The 21487-nt window shown below is 40.0% G+C and overlaps 1 protein-coding gene across 4 annotated transcripts in view; it reads left to right on the top strand.

Annotated features, from left to right (window-relative positions):
* The window catches only part of GNG2 (G protein subunit gamma 2), a 218494-nt gene that overhangs the window by 97066 nt on the left and 99941 nt on the right, over nucleotides 1-21487 (top strand). For 3 of the 4 annotated variants that reach the window (XM_028495858.2, XM_024118332.1, XM_028495859.2), the window contains one exon: nucleotides 6429-6469. The exons of the other annotated variant lie outside the window; for it this stretch is intronic. The gene's annotated coding sequence lies outside the window, so the exon portion shown is untranslated. The remainder of the gene's footprint in view (nucleotides 1-6428; nucleotides 6470-21487) is intronic. 4 annotated transcript variants of the gene reach the window in all.

Below are 21487 nucleotides of genomic sequence, written 5' to 3' on the forward strand. Positions count from 1 at the left end.
ATTTCTACTCCAACTTTCTTTTGATTTCCATTTGCATGGAATATCTTTTTCCATCCCCTCGCTTTCAGTCTGTATGTGTCCCTAGGTCTGAAGTGGGTCTCTTGTAGACAGCATATACATGGGTCTTGTTTTGTATCCATTCAGGAAGCCTGGTTCTTTTGGTTGGAGCATTTAATCCATTCATGTTTAAGGTAATTATCGATATGTATGTTCCTATGACCATTTTCTTAATTGTTTTTGTAAAGCTTTTGATTTCTCCATCGAATCTGAATGAGATCCTTGCCAGGTAGAGTAATCTTGGTTGTACATTCTTCGCTTTCATCACTTTAAGTATATCATGCCACTCCTTTCTGGCTTGTAGAGTTTCTGCTGAGAAATCAGCTGTTAACCTTATGGGAGTTCCCTTGTATATTATTTGTCGTTTTTCTCTTGCTGCTTTCAATAATTTTTCTTTGTCTTTAATTTTTGCCAGTTTGATTACTATGTGTCTTGACATGTTTCTCCTTGGGTTTATCCTGTATGGGACGCACTGCGCTTCCTGGACTTGGGTGGCTACTTCCTATGGTAGGGAAGTTTTCAATTATCATCTCTTCAAATATTTCCTCTGGTCCTTTCTCTCTTACTTCACCTTCTGGGACCCCTATGATGCGAATGTTTTTGTGCTTAATGTTGTCCCAGAGGTCTCTTAGGCTGTCTTCATTTCTTTTCATTCTTTTTTCTTTGTTCTGTTCCACAGCAGTGAATTCCACCTTTCTGTCTTCCAGGTTACTTATCCTTTCTTCTGCCTCAGTAATTCTGCTATTGATTCCTTCTAGTATAGTTTTCATTTCAGTTATTGTACGTTTTTCTTGTTCCTTCATCTGGTACATAGCCCTCTGCCTTTTCATCTTGTCTTTCTTTCTGTGGATGTGGTTTTTGTTCCACAGGCTGCAGGATTGTAGTTCTTCTTGCTTCTGCTGTCTGCCTTCAGCCCTGCTAGTGTTGGAGGGTCTCCTGCAGAGGCGGGGGGTGGCTGTGTCTCACCATGAGGACAAGGACACTGGCGGCAGAAGTTCTGGGAAGTACTCCTTGGCATGAGCTCTCCCAGAGTCCTGGAGATAGTCATTTTTAATGAATTTTGTATGTGTGTGTGTCTGCTTATCATATGTTGTACCATAAGTACACATCAGGGTACTTCGCATTTTAATTTATATAGATTTATATAAAATTTTTCATTTAAATTTCTTTTTTTTTTTTTTTTTTTGCGGTACACGGGCCTCTCACTGTTGTAGCCTCTCCTGTTGCACAACACAGGCTCCAGATGCACAGGCTCAGCGGCCTTGGCTCACAGGCCCAGCCGCTTCACGGCATGTGGGATCTTCCCAGACTGGGGCACGAACCTGTGTCCCCTGCATCGGCAGGCGGACTCTCAACCACTGCGCCACCAGGGAAGCCCCTAAATTTCTTTTAAAATAGGGTTTTTTTCCATTTTGTACAGAGGAAAATCAATATACCCAAATTACCAACGTCTTTTTTTATGGAGAGAGCCACCCATGTTGCCCAAGTCAGGACTCTGAATTCTAGGCCTGATGTGATCATTGGGTCATGGTCCCTCTCACTTAAAGCTCATCCAGAGTGGTGCCTTGTGTCACAAAGGATCTTCTGAGAGAAGATGAGGGACTAAGCCATGCCCATGACCTTTGTCTCCAGTAAGAAAATAGTCTTCCCTAAGTCCTATTACAATGTTCAGTTATAAACTGTGGTGCTTAGTACATAGAGGTTCTTAAATAATACGTATTGATAAATAGATGGAAGTAGTCCACAGTTCTTCCAAATGTCTGGACTCTTTCATGTTTGCTTTTTAAAAATAAATCTCTTTATTTTAGACCTTAGTTTAAAAACATCTCGGCATTAAGACTTACATTTACCCTAGAATCAAGTTATATTGTTACGATCAGACAGTGTTAAGGAAAAGAAAATGCATTTTTAATTTAAATAAAAGGACTTACATTTATTCTTTTAAAACACTTTACATGTGATCGCCCATGTTTGCACTGATGTAGGCTATTTTATTTGATAATTTTTACTGCTGATTTTATTTCACCAGATAATTTCATTTGGGTCCCTAAAACTACATTATGAACTACCTTAATTATTTAAATTAGAAACAGATTAATTTTCTCCAGTGTACAAACTCAAATTAATTTCATTATTAACCCGAGTTTTAAATTGATTAATCTTGGAGTGTTTAAGGAACCAAGTGGGGTTTTTTCATCCTTAAGGAGATGGGCATATTGATTTGATGACTCTCTCGCCATCACATCAGTTGTGCTACGAAGAACAAGGCATTTGCAAGAAAACTTTGGATAGATTTTATCAACCAGCCAGAAACCTGTGTGTCTGGGGCTTCTGGGGGAACAATCTGTGAGTCATTTTAAAAAACAAACACACTCATAATCACGGTGCATGGTGTTACCATGGTAATTAGGCCTGTGGAGTTGGGTTGCTTATGTTCCTGTAAAGGGAAGAGGGGGAGAGAAACTGAGAATTCAGAGCGTTGACTATCAGCTTCAATTTGACTATCACAAGAGAGAGTGTAGAGTTTCTTGAGAACGTACTGGCACAGTTGTCCTGAGAGGGAAGTGAAGAAACTCTGGCATCCTCCCTTTGTTACTGAATATAAGTTAGCCATTTTAGTGTTGGGTGTTGTGATTCACAGGAGAGAAAAGGGCCATTTGGCATTCTCTCAGGAAGAAGGGGGGAAAATTGGTCCTTTATCTGCTATATAATTACATATAAGTCTCTCAGATCTACCCGGTAAGTGTCTGGTGTGCAGGTGCACAGGGCTTTAGTGAGCCTCTAAAAGGTGCCAAAATGCCACTGGCATAATATTATTACAGATTTAAATGCTCCTCAGTGCATTATTCTAATACAGTTAGAGATGGGTTTTAGTGAGGCCATTGTTTCAGATCTGATCCCCAAGTAGACCAGGTCTCTTTTCTCCATTTTATGGATTAGATATGACTCCTTTATCTTGGACAGTCATCTTATAATATAGGCCCCTGGGTCACAGAGGAGACCAAGGAGGTTATGTGAGCTCTGCCAAATCTGTCATCACTCCAGGGGAAAGTAAAATCAACATATGTGCTTTTTTTCCGCCCCCCATTTATTTATTTATTTTTGGCTGCGTTGGGTCTTCGTTGCTGCACGCGGGCTTTCTCTAGTTGCGGTGAACAGGGCTACTCTTCATTGCTGTGCGCAGGCCTCTCATTGCGGTGGCTTCTCTTGTAGTGGAGCACGGGCTCCAGGTGCGCGGGCTTCAGTAGTTGTGATGCGCAGGCTCAGCAGTTGTGGCTTGTGGGCTCTAGAGCACAGGCTCAGTAGCATATGGGCTACTGTGGCATAGTGGCGTACGGGCTTAGTTGCTCCGCAGCATGTGGGATCTTCCTGGACCAGGGCTCAAACCTGTGTCCCCTGCATTGGCAGACAGATTCTTAACCACTGCACCACCAGGGAAATCCCAACATACATGCTTCTCTGATGGACAGTCAACAAAGTGGGATTACTGAGGAGTGATTCATTATGATTCTGTACGGAGGACAAACAACACCCTTAAATTAAAGGTATGAGTTAGTGCACCCATAAACCTGGTTTTTAAGAATGATTTAAGATTTACTTTAAGAAGCCTAGGTATCCTCTTAAATGGATAAGTATAATACATTGACTAGAGGTTTTTCTAGAGTATTCCTCATGCAGATTTTATTTCTACAACTTTTCCTTATTAAAACTATTTTTCAAAAGGCTTGAAATAGGGCTTCCCTGGTGGCACAGTGGTTGAGAGTCCGCCTGCCGATGCAGGGGACACGAGTTCGTGCCCCGGTTTGGGAAGATCCCACATGCCGCGGAGCGGCTGGGCCCGTGAGCCATGGCCGCTGGGCCTGCGCGTCCGAAGCCTGTGCTCCGCAACAGGAGAGGCCACAACAGTGAGAGGCCCACATACCGCAAAAAAAAAAAAAAAAAGAAAAAGGCTTGAAATAAAGTGCCGTGGAGTTTGATTAAAGGGTCATGCAAATGCAGGGAGTTTGTGTGTGATTTTGCCCTGGCATATGGTGTAAAAACTATTTCTCAAAACTGTGGATTTCATTTTTCCTCTCATATGTGGGAAGAAGGCACATGTTACCCAAACTTCATTCTATGCTGTCTTAATCTTTTTAAGATTAGTAAACAATGCTTAACTTAAACTTTTTTTCTGATGGTGAAAGTAATTCATGGTGATCATTGAAAATTTGGAAAATACTTAAAGTGTAAAAAAAAAATTGAGACTGACCCCTTCCATTAATTAGGTTTTTGGTTGAACCACATATAACAGAGACCTGATTTCACAGTGACTTACAGAAATTAGAAGTTATTTCTCTTTCACATAACAATCCAGAGGTGTGTGGTCCAGGGCTGGTAAGGTAACTCTCCTCCACAAGATCATCCAGGTATCCAGCCTCCTTCTATCATACTGTTACATCATTCCAAGCATATTTTCCTTGCTTTATGGTCTAAAGTGGCTTCCTACCATAAGGACCTCACTATAACCAGTAGGAAGGGAGAAAGTTGGAAAGGGGAGGGCATGACCCAGAAGTTGCACCCATCACTGCTGCAGAAATCCCCTTGAACTTTGTCACATGGCCACACACCTAGCAACAAGGGAGGTTGGGAAAAGCAGTTATTCTTGACATGTATGTGCCTAGCTTAGATTCTATCATAAGCATGGAAGGAGAGGAAAGCAGATACTGGGGCATATCTAGCAATTTCTGGTACTTCCATTTTCTATACAAAAGGGATAATACACTGTTAACATTTTGACATACCTTCTTCCAATCTTTTTTCTAGAAAAATATGTATCAGAAAGATATCTATAATATTTACTAGAAAATATTGTATGTGATATATTAGAATATTAAATATGAAAAATATGAAAATGTATTCAAAAAAGCATACATATAATATATAGATATTAGAAAATTAGCTGAGGTCATACTCTTTATATAATTTTGTATGCTCTTTGCATAACTTTATTCCATGTGTATTTTTCCTCATCATTTAAATTTTTTGTATTTATTGTTTCCAAGTTCCGTCGTGTGGAATTTTTCTGTTTTACCTAATAGGTTATGGTATTAATATTTAGGCTATTTCTAACACCTTGGTAATACTTCTTTGTCTATACTTTGCATTTTTGGGATCAAGTCAAGGAGTGACATCACCAAGACAATGGGTGAGAACATATTTGGGATCTTGATAAATATTACCCAGCTGCTTTCCAGAGAGATTGTGTTGATTTATGCTCTCCCAAGAATGTATGAGAGTGCTGGACTCAGAGCTCCCTTCAGGCTTATTTTGCAAGTCCCACTAATCATTGTTATCCCTAGGGTTTATTCTCTGAAAATAGGTTGTTTTCTGCCCTTGGCTTATTTTTGTTTCCTTTGCTGTCATTAATCATGAGATAATGGTTTTCTAATAATGTTGGCTCATTTAAAAACATATGGTCCCTTATAGTCATCTGGGAATATAATCAGTTGGGCTGAGATTTTAGCACACGTGCCAGTCTTAAGCAATAGGAGATCTCTAGAGGCACTGATGTTCATTTGGTCTCAGGACCCAACGTGAATTTGATTTCCACTCTCAGTCATAATGCTCTAGATGCTAAGTAACTCTTAGTTCTGAGACACAGCAAAATATGACTGGTAAAGCATTCCCTGAGGCTTAGGCAGTTCCCTTTGAGCTGGCTGCTGGATATCTTTTCAGAAGGAAAGACAGGAACTTTCTTAGATATGAACCACACTCACACTAGGTGGAATTAGGCCAACTCTGCCCAGCATCCTAAAGGTCATTAGTGGCTAAGAGTATAGATGTTTCTACTTCTAAACAGCCTTCAGCTTTGGATGCTAACGATGTTTTTTAACCATTAACTTGTCCAATCTACCCTCTTAAAGGGTTAGATATACACGAATGGAGCCCCACCTCTGTCCCTAACACCTGGAGGAAGAGTGTATCTGGCACTTTGGTCCTGCTGGGAGCTAATCGAGTTAGGTCAGGAGGAAAGCTTGTTCTTATTCATCTCACCGGTACACAGCCTCCGTCACCAAGAACTGTGCTTGCCCTAGGTTCCCAAGCCGACTTGGTATTTTCATGTTTTCTTGCAGGTTAGGGAAGTTCACAAAGAAAGGGACTCGTATTTTCACAAATCTGTTTCTTCGAAGAAAAAGAGTTAACCAAATGTTTGTTTCTTGGCTCAGAAAGGTAAACCTGTGAGCCCCTCTGCCCTTTGAGCTATTCAGCCATCACCACCAAACCCTATTTACAGAAACATTTATTTGCTTGTTCAGCTTTTATGTATCATGTTATTTCTCCTTTTTTAAAACAACAACAACAATACATTCTCCTCTCTGCTTTCTCAACAGCCAGATCTGCCAGTGAGCCTCAGGCTTTGGGAACTGAAGAGGTAAGAATTCTGAAATATTTTCTTGTAGGATCTTAAATCTAATCAGAACTTCCAGAGTTAAAGAAAAATCTTAAGCCTAGAGATGAAAGCATTTAACCTGTGATGTTGATCAAAAAGAAACATTCAGGGGCTTCCCTGGTGGCGCAGTGGTTGCGCGTCCGCCTGCCGATGCAGGGCAACCGGGTTCGCGCCCCGGTCTGGGAGGGTCCCGCGTGCCGCGGAGCGGCTGGGCCCGTGAGCCGTGGCCGCTGGGCCTGCGCGTCCGGAGCCTGTGCTCCGCAACGGGAGAGGCCACGGCAGAGGGAGGCCCGCATACCACAAAAGAAAAAAAAAAAAAAAAAAAAAGAAACATTCATAGTCTTTAGCAATATTGACGTGACTTTAGGATTTAAAGGAAAAAAAATGACTCTCCTTAATGATAGTTAAAAATCAGATTTCTCAGATTTCACCCATTTTCTTCTAAAAACCTGAGTTTGGAAGCCTTTGAGGTCACTGCCTTAACAAAATGTGTCTCTATGTCACCGAACATGATTAATTGATGGCAGCTATTGAGGATAGTGAAAGACAGATGTCAGAGTAGATTAGACCAAAGAAGTGTAAACCCTGTTCTTAACAGATTGGTTGTAGACATTATAAGCGCTTTTTCAGCAGCAACAACAGTCACAATAAAAGGTCAATTTAATACTGGTGGGGTTTCTTCTTGAAGAAACTGACTTGGCTTTTGAAACTGAGTAAAGCCATTTGAATCTAGCTGTAGACTTGAAAGGTCACCATATTGCTGAGACAGGTGATAATGTGTTTTCTGTCCCCAACCGAGATGCAGTTTCCTTTAGTCCTGATGTGGACTTCCCCCCATTTTATTTATTTATTTATAAATTTATGTATTTATTTTTTGGCTGCGTTGGGTCTTTGTTGCTGCACATGAGCTTTCTCTAGTTGCGGCAAGTGGGAGCTACTCTTCGTTGTAGTACATGGGCTTCTCATTGCGGTGGCTTCTCTTGTTGTGGAGCATGGGCTCTAGGCACGTGGGCTTCAGTAGTTGTGGCACGAGGGCTCAGTAGTTGTGGCTCGCGGGTTCTCGAGCACAGGCTCAGTGATTGTGGTGCATGGGTTTAGTTGCTCCACGGTGTGTGGGATCTTCCCAGACCAGGGCTCGAACCCATGTCCCCTGCATTGGCAGGTGGTTTCTTAACCACTGTGCCACCAGGGAAGTCCTCCCCACCATTTTTAAAATTAACTTCATTCTGATAAATTTCAAGCATATACCAAATAGAGAGAATAATATAATGAACTTCTATATTCCTATCACTCAATTTTAACAATTATAACTCATGACCAGTATTGTTTCATCTATACCTCCACCCCTTCTCTTCTTTTCCCATTGGAGTGTTGGATTATATGATGATGGCTTGAATTTGGCTGTTGGATTTTTAATTGTTTATACAACTATTTAGTGGCTACAGCAAAATGCAAATAAAAAATAAAACCTGCTTTTAACCTAACTTACTTTGCTGAAGCTAGCCATTTATCCATGTACTCATTCAGCCAATAGTTAGTATTTACTAGTATCAAAACCTTCTTAGGAGAAAAAGTAGAGAAAAACTAATGGAAGGGAGACCAGTAGATGTCTTGGATTTGCAAATGATGGGCTGGATATGGGAGAACTGATGAAATTTCTGATTGAAGATGAAGGAGAGAAGGACATTTAGAAAAACTCCCCAGTTTCTCTTTTGGGAAATTCAGTGGGTGATGATAACTGGGCTACAGATACAGGAAGAGAGGAACAGATTCAAATCTGTGGAGTGGCCACATCCAGACGGATATGTCCAATAGACTGCTCATGGATGGTACAGAGCAGTTATTCTCAGTCCTGGGTGCACATCAGTATCTCCATGGAAGTGTTTGAAAGCACTGATATGTAAACCCTACCCAGACCACTTGAGTCAGAATCCCTCGGGGAGGGGTCTGAACATCTGTAGCTTATACGAGCTCCCCAGGTGATTACAATGTGTAGTCACGATTGAGAATCTCTGGTCTAGAGCTTATTAGAAGGAAGGCCTGTATGTATGTGTGCTCTTAACGCCATGTATAGCTTTTGCGACCCCATAATGAGGTTCTTTTGGAGTTAAGTACTTAATATCTTTCAGGTGAGGGCTAAGCCATCCCTACACTCTACCAAATATTATTAATAATGAAGGCTTTTAAAATAAGTTTTTCATGTTCTCTGTCTGATGTTGGTGTTGATTTCTTTCATACTAATCACTGTACTTAAATGTTTCAAATCAATCCAAGCAGAGTTTCTCAGTGTGGGTTGCTGACACGTTGAATGGGGCAATTCTTCCTTGTATTCTTTGGTATCCCTGTCCTTGGCTCACAAAAGGCCAGTGGCATCTTCCAGCCATTGTGGTATCCAGAGTGCCCTAAGGAGACATTGAGAACTACTGTGTCGTTACACACCTTTAAAGAGGTTGTTTGTCATTTTCCTCTTACTTACAAGCATTTTTGCTTCATGCAAAATTACTGGTTTCAGTTATGCAAAGTAGTTCCTTATGTAAGTGGTCTCTGTGCTAACAAACTAAAGAAAGAAACTAAACAAAATAGACATGTAAGAGGAAATATTGTTTTCCACTGTTGGAGGGATTTTGAGCATATTTGTTCTAGTACCAAATCTATTTTTTATGTCTGTACAGAGAAGCAAATTAAACACTAGGCAAGAAATGGTCAAATATTGAGATTTAAAGCAAAATACTACTAAGGCATTATGCAAATTGAACAGCAGTGATGAAGGATGTATTCGTTTCTTGTTTGCTGCTGTAACAAATTGTAACAAACTTGGTGGATTTGTTTTAACAAATCCACCAAATACAAATATGTTATCTTACAGTTCTGCAAGTTAGGTTCTGTAGAGATCTCACTGGTCTAAAGGCAAAGTATTGACAGAGCTGTGTTCCTTTCTGGAGGCTCTAGGGAAGAATTCTAGAGTCCCCTTTCCTCCATTTTCAAAGCCAACAGCCTTGCATCTCCATATGTCTTTCCACCATATTCATTCCTCTGAACTGAGCCAGGAAATGTTCTTTGACTTTAAGGACCCATGTGATAAGATTTGGCACACCTAGATAATACAAGATACTCTCCCCATCCCAAGGTCCTTAATTTAATCATATCTTCAAAGTCCCTTTTTCCACGTAAGTTTATATATTCACAGATTCCAGGGATTAGGGCATGGACCTATTTGGGGGCTATTATTCTGCCTACTACAAAGTAAAAGAGATTAATTGTTCAGAAAGGTAGAAATGCCTCAGGTAGCAGAGATAGGATTATCTTACATTTCATTGTATAGGGTTGAGAAGGTTTAGGGTTCCCAAGTTGATGAAGCAAGTTCTTGTCTTGACTCTGCAAAACCTGTTTGTAAATACAGGCACTGAAGGCTTTTAGTTTTCTTGGAGTATTTGGCATTGGATCAAGTGGACAGGTTGAAGTCCAATGGCTCCTTCCTTGGCCAGACTTTCTGGTACTATGGGTGTGGCCTCTGGAGACTGTGCTGCTTTTGGCATTTCTCCAAATGGAGAGTTTGCCTACAGTGTGCAGGATCCAAGGTCTTTGAATGGCACCAAAGAAATGTGAGATTTTTATTTTATGCTGTTATGTCTGCCTGTCACATTGTGCTTTATTTATTAGGATCTAACATGTGGAAGTTGGAGGGAAAAGTAACATAATATTTTAGAACCTTACTGTAGTGGTATTTATTATAGCTAATTTCTAAGTATGGTTTAATTTTCACTCTACATTAGGTAAGTCATCCCCACAAAGTAAGAAACCATTGCTCGCCTCGTGAATGAAATGGATCACTGGGTTATTTTTTAAGAACCATCTCCAGGGTAGAATATAGCCAGAATTTTTAAAAAATTTATTTATATTTTATTTATTCATTTTTGGCTGCGTTGGGTCTTCATTGCTGCCCGCGGACTTTCTCTGGTTGCGGCGAGCACGGGCTTCTCATTGCGGGTGGCTTCTCTTGTGGTGGAGCACGGGCTTTAGGCGCACGGGCTTCAGTAGTTGTAGCACATGGGCTCAGTAGTTGTGGCTCGTGGGCTCTAGAACGCAGGCTCAGTAGTTGTGGCGCACAGGCTTAGTCGCTCCGCGGCGTGTGAGATCTTCCCAGACCAGGGCTCAAACCCGTGTCCCCTGCATTGGCAGGCGGATTCTCAACCACTGTGCCACCAGGGAGGTCCCTAGCCAGAAATTTTTGATGGAGACTTTAAATGTTGCAGCTATTTTAGTAGCGAGTCCCCTTTTTATCCACTTCAAGACAGGTCAGCAATACAGATCTGAAGGCCAAACTTAGGGCTAGCTGTAGAGAAATGAACCATCCTGATTTGTCCAAGACTGGGGGGTTACCTGGAACTTGGGAGCTTCAGTGCTAAAACTCCTGGAGTTCTGGGTAATGTGGGACAGTTGGACACCTAGATGTCTAAAAACAGCTCTAGTGGAGAGTGACTGTCATGCCGATGAATTGTGAAAATAGAAAATCTGATTGAATGAAATAATGATAGTAACCTGCAGGGTTTGGGCTGAGGATAAGGGTGAATCTAACTCTGGAAAAATCTGTATCCACATATACATGGTTGCCCGAAACCGACTCAGAAGAACCAGCAACATTTATAAAGTGTTATTAGACTTCATGGCCCACTCTTTTAATTCCCCGGTGTTACTGGCGTCTCTGATGATCACAGCTTTGATAGCTTTCTTATTGAGGTGACCACAGAACCTCATTGAATCTTTTTCAGCATGTCAGCATGTATGGAAGTTACAAGTTTGCCAAAGCAGCATGGTCCTCTCTTAGTTTGAATCCTGCCTTTTGTATAACAAAATTGAACATTTCCCCCCTAAGAGACAGCACAGAATGTTCAAGAATAGATAAGTATTAGGAAGACTATCTTGATGCCCAAGGGGAGGGGATTGGAGAGGATCATGTCTTGGAGTCTTATCCAGCTCTAAGAGGTTGGTGCTCTCTGACTTCCAGGGGTAGAGCATGAGCTACTTACCCTGATGTAAGTTAAGTGGCTGCATCTGGGTGAAGATTCTTACTCAGCCCTTCCTCCATGCTTCCATAACGCTCTGCCCTGCCGTCACCCACAGCAAAGCCAGACTAGGAAAACAGGAATACAGAAGGAGCCTCATTTCTTATATTTCTGTGACCTTCATTTGGAGATTTTTATTCTCTAAGCCACTGAGACAAAGAGATTGTAAGTGTACTTGGAAGGGCAGTACATTAGCTTCCCTAGAATAGGCTTTGACTTTTAGGAGCTGGCAATATATATATATATTTTTTTAATGTTTGTTTACTATCTTCTAAACTGTTCTAGTTGGTAGGTACAAGGAATTCTCTTTCAATTCTTTTTTTTTTTTTCCTCCAAAAAAAAGATTGAGCGTTATCAGTCTTGGGGGTAAGAGCTGGGTTTCTGATGAGGATAGGGCTTGGATAGATTGTGAGTTATTCTGATCTTCTTGTCAATCCCTTTTTGAGGTTCCTTCCTTCAAAGACTCTCAATCCTGGTTTCATTTTGTTAAGACTAGCCTCCTTTCAGCTTTGAACCTCAGCTGGTTTTTTTGTGAATCAAACAAGCTCCAGAAGAAATGAAAGGAGATGAAATCCTTATGCTGGTGTTTAAACTCAGATTCTTTTATTCCTTTCCAAAGAGAAATTGCAGAGTAAATGTAAATGGGAGATCCAAATGATCCAAGCTATTCTGGTGCAGGGTTTCTTTGGGGGTAATAGAAATGTCTTGGAACTAAATAAGGATGATGGCTACGTGACATCGTAAATGTACTAAATGCTGTTGAATTGTACACTTTAAAGTGGTTAATGATTAATTTCATGTTTTGTGAATTTTACCTCAAAAAAAAAATGTTGAACTTCAAGAGGAAGAAAAAAAAAGACTGTTTCTCCCTATCTTCAAATTCTGGAGGAAGTCTCATCCATTTTAATACACTCATGTTTTTAAATTTCTAGGCCAAAATTGTTGTTCATCCTGTCCCATTACTGGGAGAAGATATTGGGACTTAAAAGTGTCTGCCAGGCAGAACCAATCAGGAAATTCACAGAGTTAAGACACTAGTTGTTAGTATTAAGATGCATAGTTTTTGTTACTGGATTATAAACTGGCCTATAATTTGCAAAGCTGATTGCAATAAAAAAAAATTTTTTTTTAAGTTTAACAATTTAAAACACTGGACTTTTTTCCACCTCTCATGGGATAGAAGTTATATCAACTAGGTTGGAAAATTTTTTAATATCCTATAGTAGCAGACTGCAATTGGGTATGACAAAACAGGAAGAGTCCAGATGTGGTAACTTTAATGAAATGTGAGCATGGTAAAAAATTTCATATATAGAAATGTATTTTATTAAAATATCTCCTTGGACGTTCCCACGGGCTACCACCTGATCAAAGTCTGACGGGCACTTATTTTAAGGGATGACTGCATAGGGTTTCACACATAATCATTGGTTTAATGGTGAAACTTTAAGGTTTTTAATTACTTCTAGATTTAGAGACAACTTTTTTGGCCTTTTGCAGAGATGTAACTAGGCAACCAGTATAGCACTTAACTGGTGCACTGCATCCAAATTTCATAGCCATTGCATCATTTTTTAAATGCTGTTTAAATCTGTCTTTTAGCTTTGGCATATGCTGCCATGTAACCTTTAAATTCTTAGAAAATATCGTGCAAAGCCCCAGCTGTAAGATAGAATGGTTCCTAGAACCCCAGCATGCTCTGTCTGATGTTAATCAATGTGCTTACAAGAACAGCGGTAATAGAGTCGAGAGGTAGCCAAATGTACTGTGTTTTATAATTGGGCGTTAAGAAGGTAGGTTTCAGTTTTGGTGTGTGAAGGTGTAAGAGTTTAAAACCATATCCTCAGCAGGTGATAATGAGCATTTCTCACAATGTGATTAATGGAAAATGTACATTCACAGAGATGAGAGGTGGCCTATATTCTAGTGAAGTTGATTTTACTTTGCTGGATAGGTGGTAACTAGAAATACCTAGTTTGATTAATAAGCCAGAATGTATTGAAAGCTTTTTAAGTGTCAGACACTATTCTAGGTATATACTATATTCCTTTTCTGTGATAACTAAGCTTTTAATTTTTTAATTAGTTTTTTTTAATTATGAAAGGAATGTATATGTGAGAGTTTTAAAAATTCAAGTAGTAGACACAGGAATAAATGAAAAAGTAAAGTTTCTTTCCAAACATCAACTCCTAGCCCACTCCCTAGAGATAACCACTGTTAATAGTATCTTGTGTGCCCTCCAGAAATTTTCCATCTCTTAGTTAATCTGTATTGAAATGTGAGTATGATAAGTGCCATTAAACCGTCTGTTCGTAAATTTCTCTTCTGGACCAAATCTCTTCATTTGGAGACACCATTTGATGCTTTTTTTGAAATGTGCTTTTTTAAAACTGAAAGAGTAAAAATGTCAGAACCAAAGTGATGCCAACAGAGGGCTGGTGGTAGGGAGGGTGACAACTGAAGACTGTTACTGTGAATTCTAGCCTCTGTAAGAGTTACATACAGAATGTAAGTAATAAACCTTAAGGTAGTTCTTCATCATTTTCAAAGTCATCTGGAGTACGTTATCTCCCTTCATCCTGTTGATGACCCTGTGACACAGAAATTGTTTATTTTACAAAGGAGGAAGCTCTGGTTCCCAGAGGTTAGGTAACTTGCCCACGAACACAACTGACGAGGGACAGGATCGGCACGAGAATCGAGTCTTTTCTAAGTTTTAGCCTTGAACCAGACCACACTGGCAACCACGAGGAAGGGAGGGGCTCGGTAACACCATTGTGGTCCTTGTAATGGGAGACTGGAAGTGAAGGGGAGGCTTGCAGTCTGAAGATCCAGTTAGAAGTTGTTCTGATTCTGCGCCTTGGGCAAGTTGTTTAATGCAGTCCGTATGCCCTCCTCACAGTTTCCTCACTGGCTACGTCTATTCCTGTTCTGTTTGTTTGGGTGGTACTGGCCAGAGGGATGGGGACTTGACTCAAGCTGGGGACGCCATAGTATTTCATCACCATGCTACAGGAGTTGGTTTGAAGGGCGGGCATGCAACCCAGCAAGGGCCAATAGATTCTTTCTCTGGAATTTTCCAACTCAAGTTGAGGGAGGAGAGGTCCCATCCTTTCTAGTCTCAAGGTAGTAAGAATCATGTAAGGCCATGTTTCAGTCTGTTGAGAGAGTAAAGTCTGACGCACAAAGGGGGAACACAAGAGAGGGAGAGACAGAGCGATAAAGGGAAGGAAAGAGGTAGCCCAGTGAGAATTGGAGTCCATCAATCCAGTTGATGTGAGCCAATATATTCCCATTTTTTACCTAACCTAAGTCAAGTTGCTACTAAAGGAATCCTGTGTGATATCTTCGGGCCTTAGTTTCCTCATCTGTAAAATGGGGGTTTTAATATTTTCCCTGAAGTACTGTATATCTGAGCTACTGTAAAGATGAGTTGAGATAATAAGTAGGAAAGTACTTTGTACATTGTAAAACGCTGTACAAATGCAAGATGGTATTATTCATTAATATGTTGCACTGAACTAGGAAAAGTTGAAAGAATGAAATTACCACTCATTTGGAAAATAGGAAGTGAGAGCTTTGTAAGAGCCATCTGGTATTGTGCCGAAGTAAATGAAAGCTGCCAGAGTTCCCAGATTTTCTTTGGGTATCCCCTTTCATATACTCTTAAGTTCTAATAGATACGCATCATAAATACAGGGATAGATCTTACCTCACTGGCTCAGGTTAATTCAATGTGTTCCTTTTTTCTTTCTTCTGTCCTAATCTATGGTAAACATACATGCAATAACACAAACCAAACAAAAATAAACACATCATATTAATATTTCAACATTTTAGCTTTTTCACTTAAAAGAACTTTACAGATTTATAAATGACATTTTGGCATCATCAAAGAAAATCAACCTTAAAGGGGCTATTCTATTTTTAGTACTTCATTTGGGAATGATATAGTTGAGGCGATTCTTGGGATGGGAGGTTAGTTATTTTGGGCTTAGATAGGATCAAAATCCATCTTTTACCTTAAGGGACTTACATCTTTGATATATAAACTCTAAGTAATCAAAATCCACTTGAAATTACATCTTATGCATGACACAGGAAGCATCACTTCACTTCTACAGCATTTTTCACTATATATGATAATATCTCTCAGTGAGAGAAAACAGATGGCACAGAACAGAAATTTGTTCTCTTTCTTAGATTTGCCATTTAGGCAGTTTTTATTGTAGCAAACATATCTTTATATTTGATCATTAAAACCAAAAACAAAAGTGGTTTAAAGTCTCAATCTAAGTAGAATAGCATGTGCAAAAAGGTCAAAGTCACCATGGAAACATGATCTGTAAGCATAAAGAAGCATGATATAGCAACCTGAATGTCTTACATCTCTCACATTTTAAAATCTGAGAAATATATCCACCACTTTCACTGTTCTTGCAAATCTAAACCTTTGCCTTACAAAATCAGCGAGGCAGGAAGGTTGAATCAGTGCTCTTTGACCACCCCACTCCACACCTCACCTAGCCATTGTTTATCTTTGTCTGGGCTTGATATCAACCCCATGAATGTCAGTGTTTTCCTATAAATTGAGGACTTGGAATAAGTTCATTTTCTGAATAAGCATGCTCTTAACCCTCAGAAAATGTCAACTGTACGGAAAACAGTTGGCATCCTCAAATCAATTAATTTTAGGAGAGCTTAATGAAGAGAATTTTTACAAGGACATGTGCAGAGTATAGGGAAACTGCAAGGGAGAGTGTATTTTTTCAGGGCTCCTTTACCACCCGTAGACTGGGAGGGATGAGTGCTGAGAGGAGAGAACCCTCCTGAGTAGAGCTGTGACCTCCAGGAAAGGGCTGTAGCCAGCTTATAATGACCCTGCAGGCAGGGATGCCAGGAGACAAAAGACCCTGAAATGCTTCTCCTCTTTCCTTCTATCTGCTTATGCTCCCCATTGACCAAACCTAACTGGAAGACAACAAGGAAACCTGCCTCTGAGTCTGTAGTTCAGTCTCCTAGGGTGTAGAGCAGGGTAGAACAGGATGGAGAATGGGTTTGGAGGGGCAAATGAAAGGTATCGGCACAGTTAACCTTCATTGTGAAAGTCTTTCATGAAAGAAATAGTACCCCTTTCTCTCCCAAATCTAGCTGTCTTATCAAAAAAAAAATTGTTTTAACCAACTTTCACTTTTTCATTAATTGTATTTAATCAAGTTCATGGCCCATATTCAAATGGACCCGAATGCGATTGGTAGCATTTGGAGAACATTCCCTTGTTTGTGTGATGAAGCACGATCTGGAGGAGGGACAGAGGTGACGAAATCACCCTAGTGCTTGTCCTGCTCAGACTTGGATGGCAACCTCGACTTGAAGTTCACGTTTAGGGGAAGGGGTGGTAAAAAGTAATTAGATACTTCAGAGCAACTCTGAATAGTCCACATTTGTGGGCCTCCCATAATCAAAGGAGTGACTATTGTCCCAGAGAAGTACAATGTCCACTTCTGGTGGGTTGAGTAGCCAGTTTTTGGTTTTGTCCAGCTTGCTTGTAATCTCAGATGAATTATTTTCACTCCTTTGACCTAGGGACCAGGACTACTTGCCTTGATCTAATCCAGATTAACTACTCTGATCCACTGAGAATGAGTCAGTCAACTGAATCGGATAAATCCCCATAATTAGAGAGGTATTTGTGGCAACATAAAATGATAGGCAAAAGAAGACAAACTTGGAATACCACCCTAAAGCATAAACTTCTGTGGACCAGAAAATTCCCTGACTTGGGAAATGCTGGGACCCAAGGATTCCAGAACAAAGAGTTGGGTCTATAACAGAAACAGTGAGAGGCAGTGTGGTGTAGTGAAAAGGACGTGGACTTTGAGATCTCAGCCTGGTACCGACTGTGACCATCTTGGCAAATTTCTGTGCTTTCTCAATCTCAAATTTCCTTGTGCGTAAAATGAGAGTAATTTAACTTGTTACAAAATTAATTGAAACCATCTATGCAAAATAAAGGCAGTGTTTTCCACATATTCAAACACTTTTTTGGGGGAGGTATACTTACTTTTTAAAAAACAGTGTTTCTTTACAGCTCTATTGAGATATAATTGACATAAAATATAATGGACATACAATAAATGATATGTATATGAAGTTGATGAATATTGGCTGCATACATCCATGAAAGCATAGCCACAATCAAAATAATGAACAAACCCATCCAAAAGTTTCCTCATGCCCGATAACAATCTCTTCTTCCCCTTTCCCTTCTTCAGGCAACCACTGATCTGCTTTCCGTCACTCTAGAAGAGTTTGCATTTTCTAGGGTTTTATGTAAATGCAGTTATATATTATGGATTCACTCTTGTCTGGCCTCTTTTGCTCAGCAGAATTACATGGAGATGCATCCATGTTGTATGTATCAATATGTTATTCCTTTTATTACTGAGTAGTAGTCTAGAATATTGGTATGCCACAATTTATCTGCTCACCTATTGAAGGATATTACTCAATTATGTTTTAATTCTGTTTCCCTTCTTCTTCCCTCACTAATAGTATAAGAAAAAAAATTTCTTATCCGTGTTACCACAGCTGATATTTCTAGTAACAATCTCTAGGAATAGCGTGGTTTACAAGAATGGGGTATAAATGCAGGTATCACAGTAATTGTCTCTTAGTCCGGGGCTTAGGTTGAGTTTCGGAGCTGAAGGCCATTTCCTTCTGCTTTCTAGACTTTCTTTTGTTCTTTATCATTAATTAGCAAGCCAAATGCCCATCGACTGATGAATGGGTAAAATTATGGTATATCTATACAATGGAATATTATTTGCCATAAAAAGGAAGTACTGATTCAATACTACAATATGGATGAACCTTGAAAACATTATGCTAAGTGAAAGAAACCAGGCACAACAGGCTATGTGATATATGGTTCCATTTATTGAAATGTCCAGAACAGGAAAATCCATAGAAACAGTGAGTAGATTTATGGTTGCAGGAGCTGGGCGGAGTGGGGAGGGGAAAATGGGGAGTGACTACTAAAAACTATGGATTTTCTTTTTGGGGTGATGAAAATGCTCTGGAATTCAATAATGGTGATGGATGCACAATTTTGAATTTTCTAAAAATCACTGAATTGTGTATAGTTTAAAAGGGTAAAATTTTATGTGCCTTATATTTCAATAAACTCATTAAAAAAAGCAATCTGTGCAACTTTGCTTAGGGAAGAGCATTCAAGAACAGCGATTAATTTAATTTCCCATTTTTCATTTGCTAACGAGAAAACTTAGAGCTGTTTACCTCGTTGATTATGCTGCACCTGCATTTCCAGATCATGAGCACAAAATGGAACTTTCTAGCATGAGGAAGTAAAAATGTCACATCTGTAAATAAGTCATATTTGGGGAGGTAGTTTGGCATCATATTGTTTTGGTTTACTTGAGACGATGAAGGGCCTGTAGTCACTTTGACTTTTTTGTCTTTTCCTTTCCTTTTAAAAATGATGTGCATTCAGATTGTCTAATCACTCTTTCCTCTAGCTTTAGTTAACCAGATACAGGATATCCTGTCAGTAAAGCATCTTAGCTAAATCAGATTATTTACCAAACTCCTAACAGCAGTAGACAGAACAGTGAGTAAAGTAGACGTCCAAATATTCAAAATAATCCTTGGGAAAGGAAAGAAGCCAGTAGCTTAGAATTAGTAGTGATTCAATTAGAGGAACAACTTTGGTTTCCAACAGCTGTGGAGGATGAGAGTACAGACTTCCTCCCTTTCTAATTGTCTTCCTTCACCTGGTGAAACACCGCCTTATATAGAAGGCTTTTAGCTGCTCCACTGCAGTGAATCAGGACCAACATTGTAATATCTGGAAACAGAGCTCCATCTGGTCTACTCCCAATAAATCAGTATTTCCTAGGTACTCACAATTTGTAGCCGAGAAGAAACATTTTTTCCCCCTGCTTTTTTTTTTTTTTTTTTTGCAGAGCTCCATCTGGTCTACTCCCAATAAATCAGTATTTCCTAGGTACTCACAATTTGTAGCCGAGAAGAAACATTTTTTCCCCCTGCTTTTGTTTTTTTTTTTTTTTTTTTTTTTTTTTTTTTTGCGGTATGCGGGCCTCTCACTGCTGTGGCCTCTCCCGTTGTGGAGCACAAGGCTCCGGACGCGCAGGCTCACGGGCCTAGACGCTCCGCGGCATATGGGATCTTCCCGGACCGGGGCACGAACCCGTGTCCCCTGCATTGGCAGGCGGATTCTCAACCACTGCGCCACCAGGGAAGCCCTCCCCCTGCTTTTGAAAATCTTACCAGCCAAGGTTTGAGTTTTGGTGTCATTTAGTTTAAATCATAAAGTGGATGAGAAGGGTACCCCAGGGTGAAAGTAAAACCCATGTAACTCTACCCAGAAATGTTACCTTTGTTTTGTGCTACAACTTAACAAATACAGTTTTCCCAAGGTGACTTGAAAATTTTATGTCAGTGTGTGTGTTCATCTTGGATTTTTCTGTTATACTCTCTCTGGCTTCTGGTACACTACAAGAAAATCGCATGGGAGAAATTTCCGCTTTACCCTGGCCCTGGAAGAACATGGCTTCCAGGGTTATTCCTTTGAGTATTACTCTAAAATATATCCATTTATTTATATATTAAACACTTACAGTGCAAAGCCTACCTGCAAGGTGGTTAAGTGACTTCTCCAGTACTAGGATAGGCTTTGTAGACACGAGCAGGCATTGCCCTAGATTCTTTCTGTGTGTGCACACGTGTGCATGAGTGAAACATACCATACATCCAAAGAATATATGCATGTATACACACACATACACATTAAAGACTGTTAGTAAAACAAACATACATACATTCCCTGTCTTTTTTCCCTCTAGCTTTATTGATGAGTACCACTTTTTAAAATATTTATTTTATTTTATTTACAAATTTAAAAAAAATTTTAATTTTTGGCCGCGGTGGGCCTTAGTTCTGGCACTCTGGATCTTCGTTGCAGCGCGCGGATTTCTCTCTAGTTGTGGCATGCTGGCTTTCTCTCTCTAGTTGAGGTGCACCCATGGGTTAGGTGCCCAGCAGCATGTGGAATCTTAGTTCCCCGACCAGGGATCGAACCCGCATCCCCTGCACTGGAAGGCGGGTGGATTCCTTACCACTGGACCACCGGGGCCCCTTGATGAGTACCACTTTTAAAGATTCCTGTTTGCTTCTCCCAGACCCCTTCCTCCTTTCTGCCTCTTCCTAGAAAGCTGTAATCTGGACTTTTTATTTGTCATTTCCCTGCTTTTTCTTAAATTGTTTAGTGTCACCTCTTTTGGAAAGGGAATCGTCCTTTATCTCTGGCTTAGATTTTTACCCAACATTTTATTTTGAGATTATCTAGGTGGATGTATGCAGCTAAAGTTCACTCATTTTCACTGCTGTCTAGTATTAACTAGTACATCAGTATTCTTCTTCCTCTGTGTGAAATATACCATACTTTATTTATCCATTCTACCCATTTGGGGCATTTGGGTTGCTTCGAGCTTTTTGCTCTCATGAAAATGCTGCACAGTACACTCTGTACATGTGTCCTAGTCCTCATCCAGGAGTTTTTCCAGGACATATACTCTGGCATTCAGTTGCTAGGTCATAGAATATGCAATGCTCAACTTTATTAGGTAATGCCAAGTTGTTTGAAAGTGATTACATCAATTTACTCTTCATTAGCAGTGTAAAAGTGGTCCTCTTGTTCCACCTGTCAATACTTAATGTTCTCTGAATTTTTGTTTTTCCTAGTCTTACTGCAAATTCTGAAATTGGTTTTAGGTAACAAATAATTGGTTGGGTTTTTATTTTGAACCATCTTGTTGAAAGAGACAAGGAAATAAATTGGTTTTTGTTCACTACCTTCGATAAAGTTAAATGGACCATTGCTATAGATGCTGCCCCT

This window comes from Physeter macrocephalus, chromosome 11 (assembly GCF_002837175.3).
Source record: "Physeter macrocephalus isolate SW-GA chromosome 11, ASM283717v5, whole genome shotgun sequence".
Classification (NCBI taxonomy): Eukaryota; Metazoa; Chordata; class Mammalia; order Artiodactyla; family Physeteridae; genus Physeter; species Physeter macrocephalus.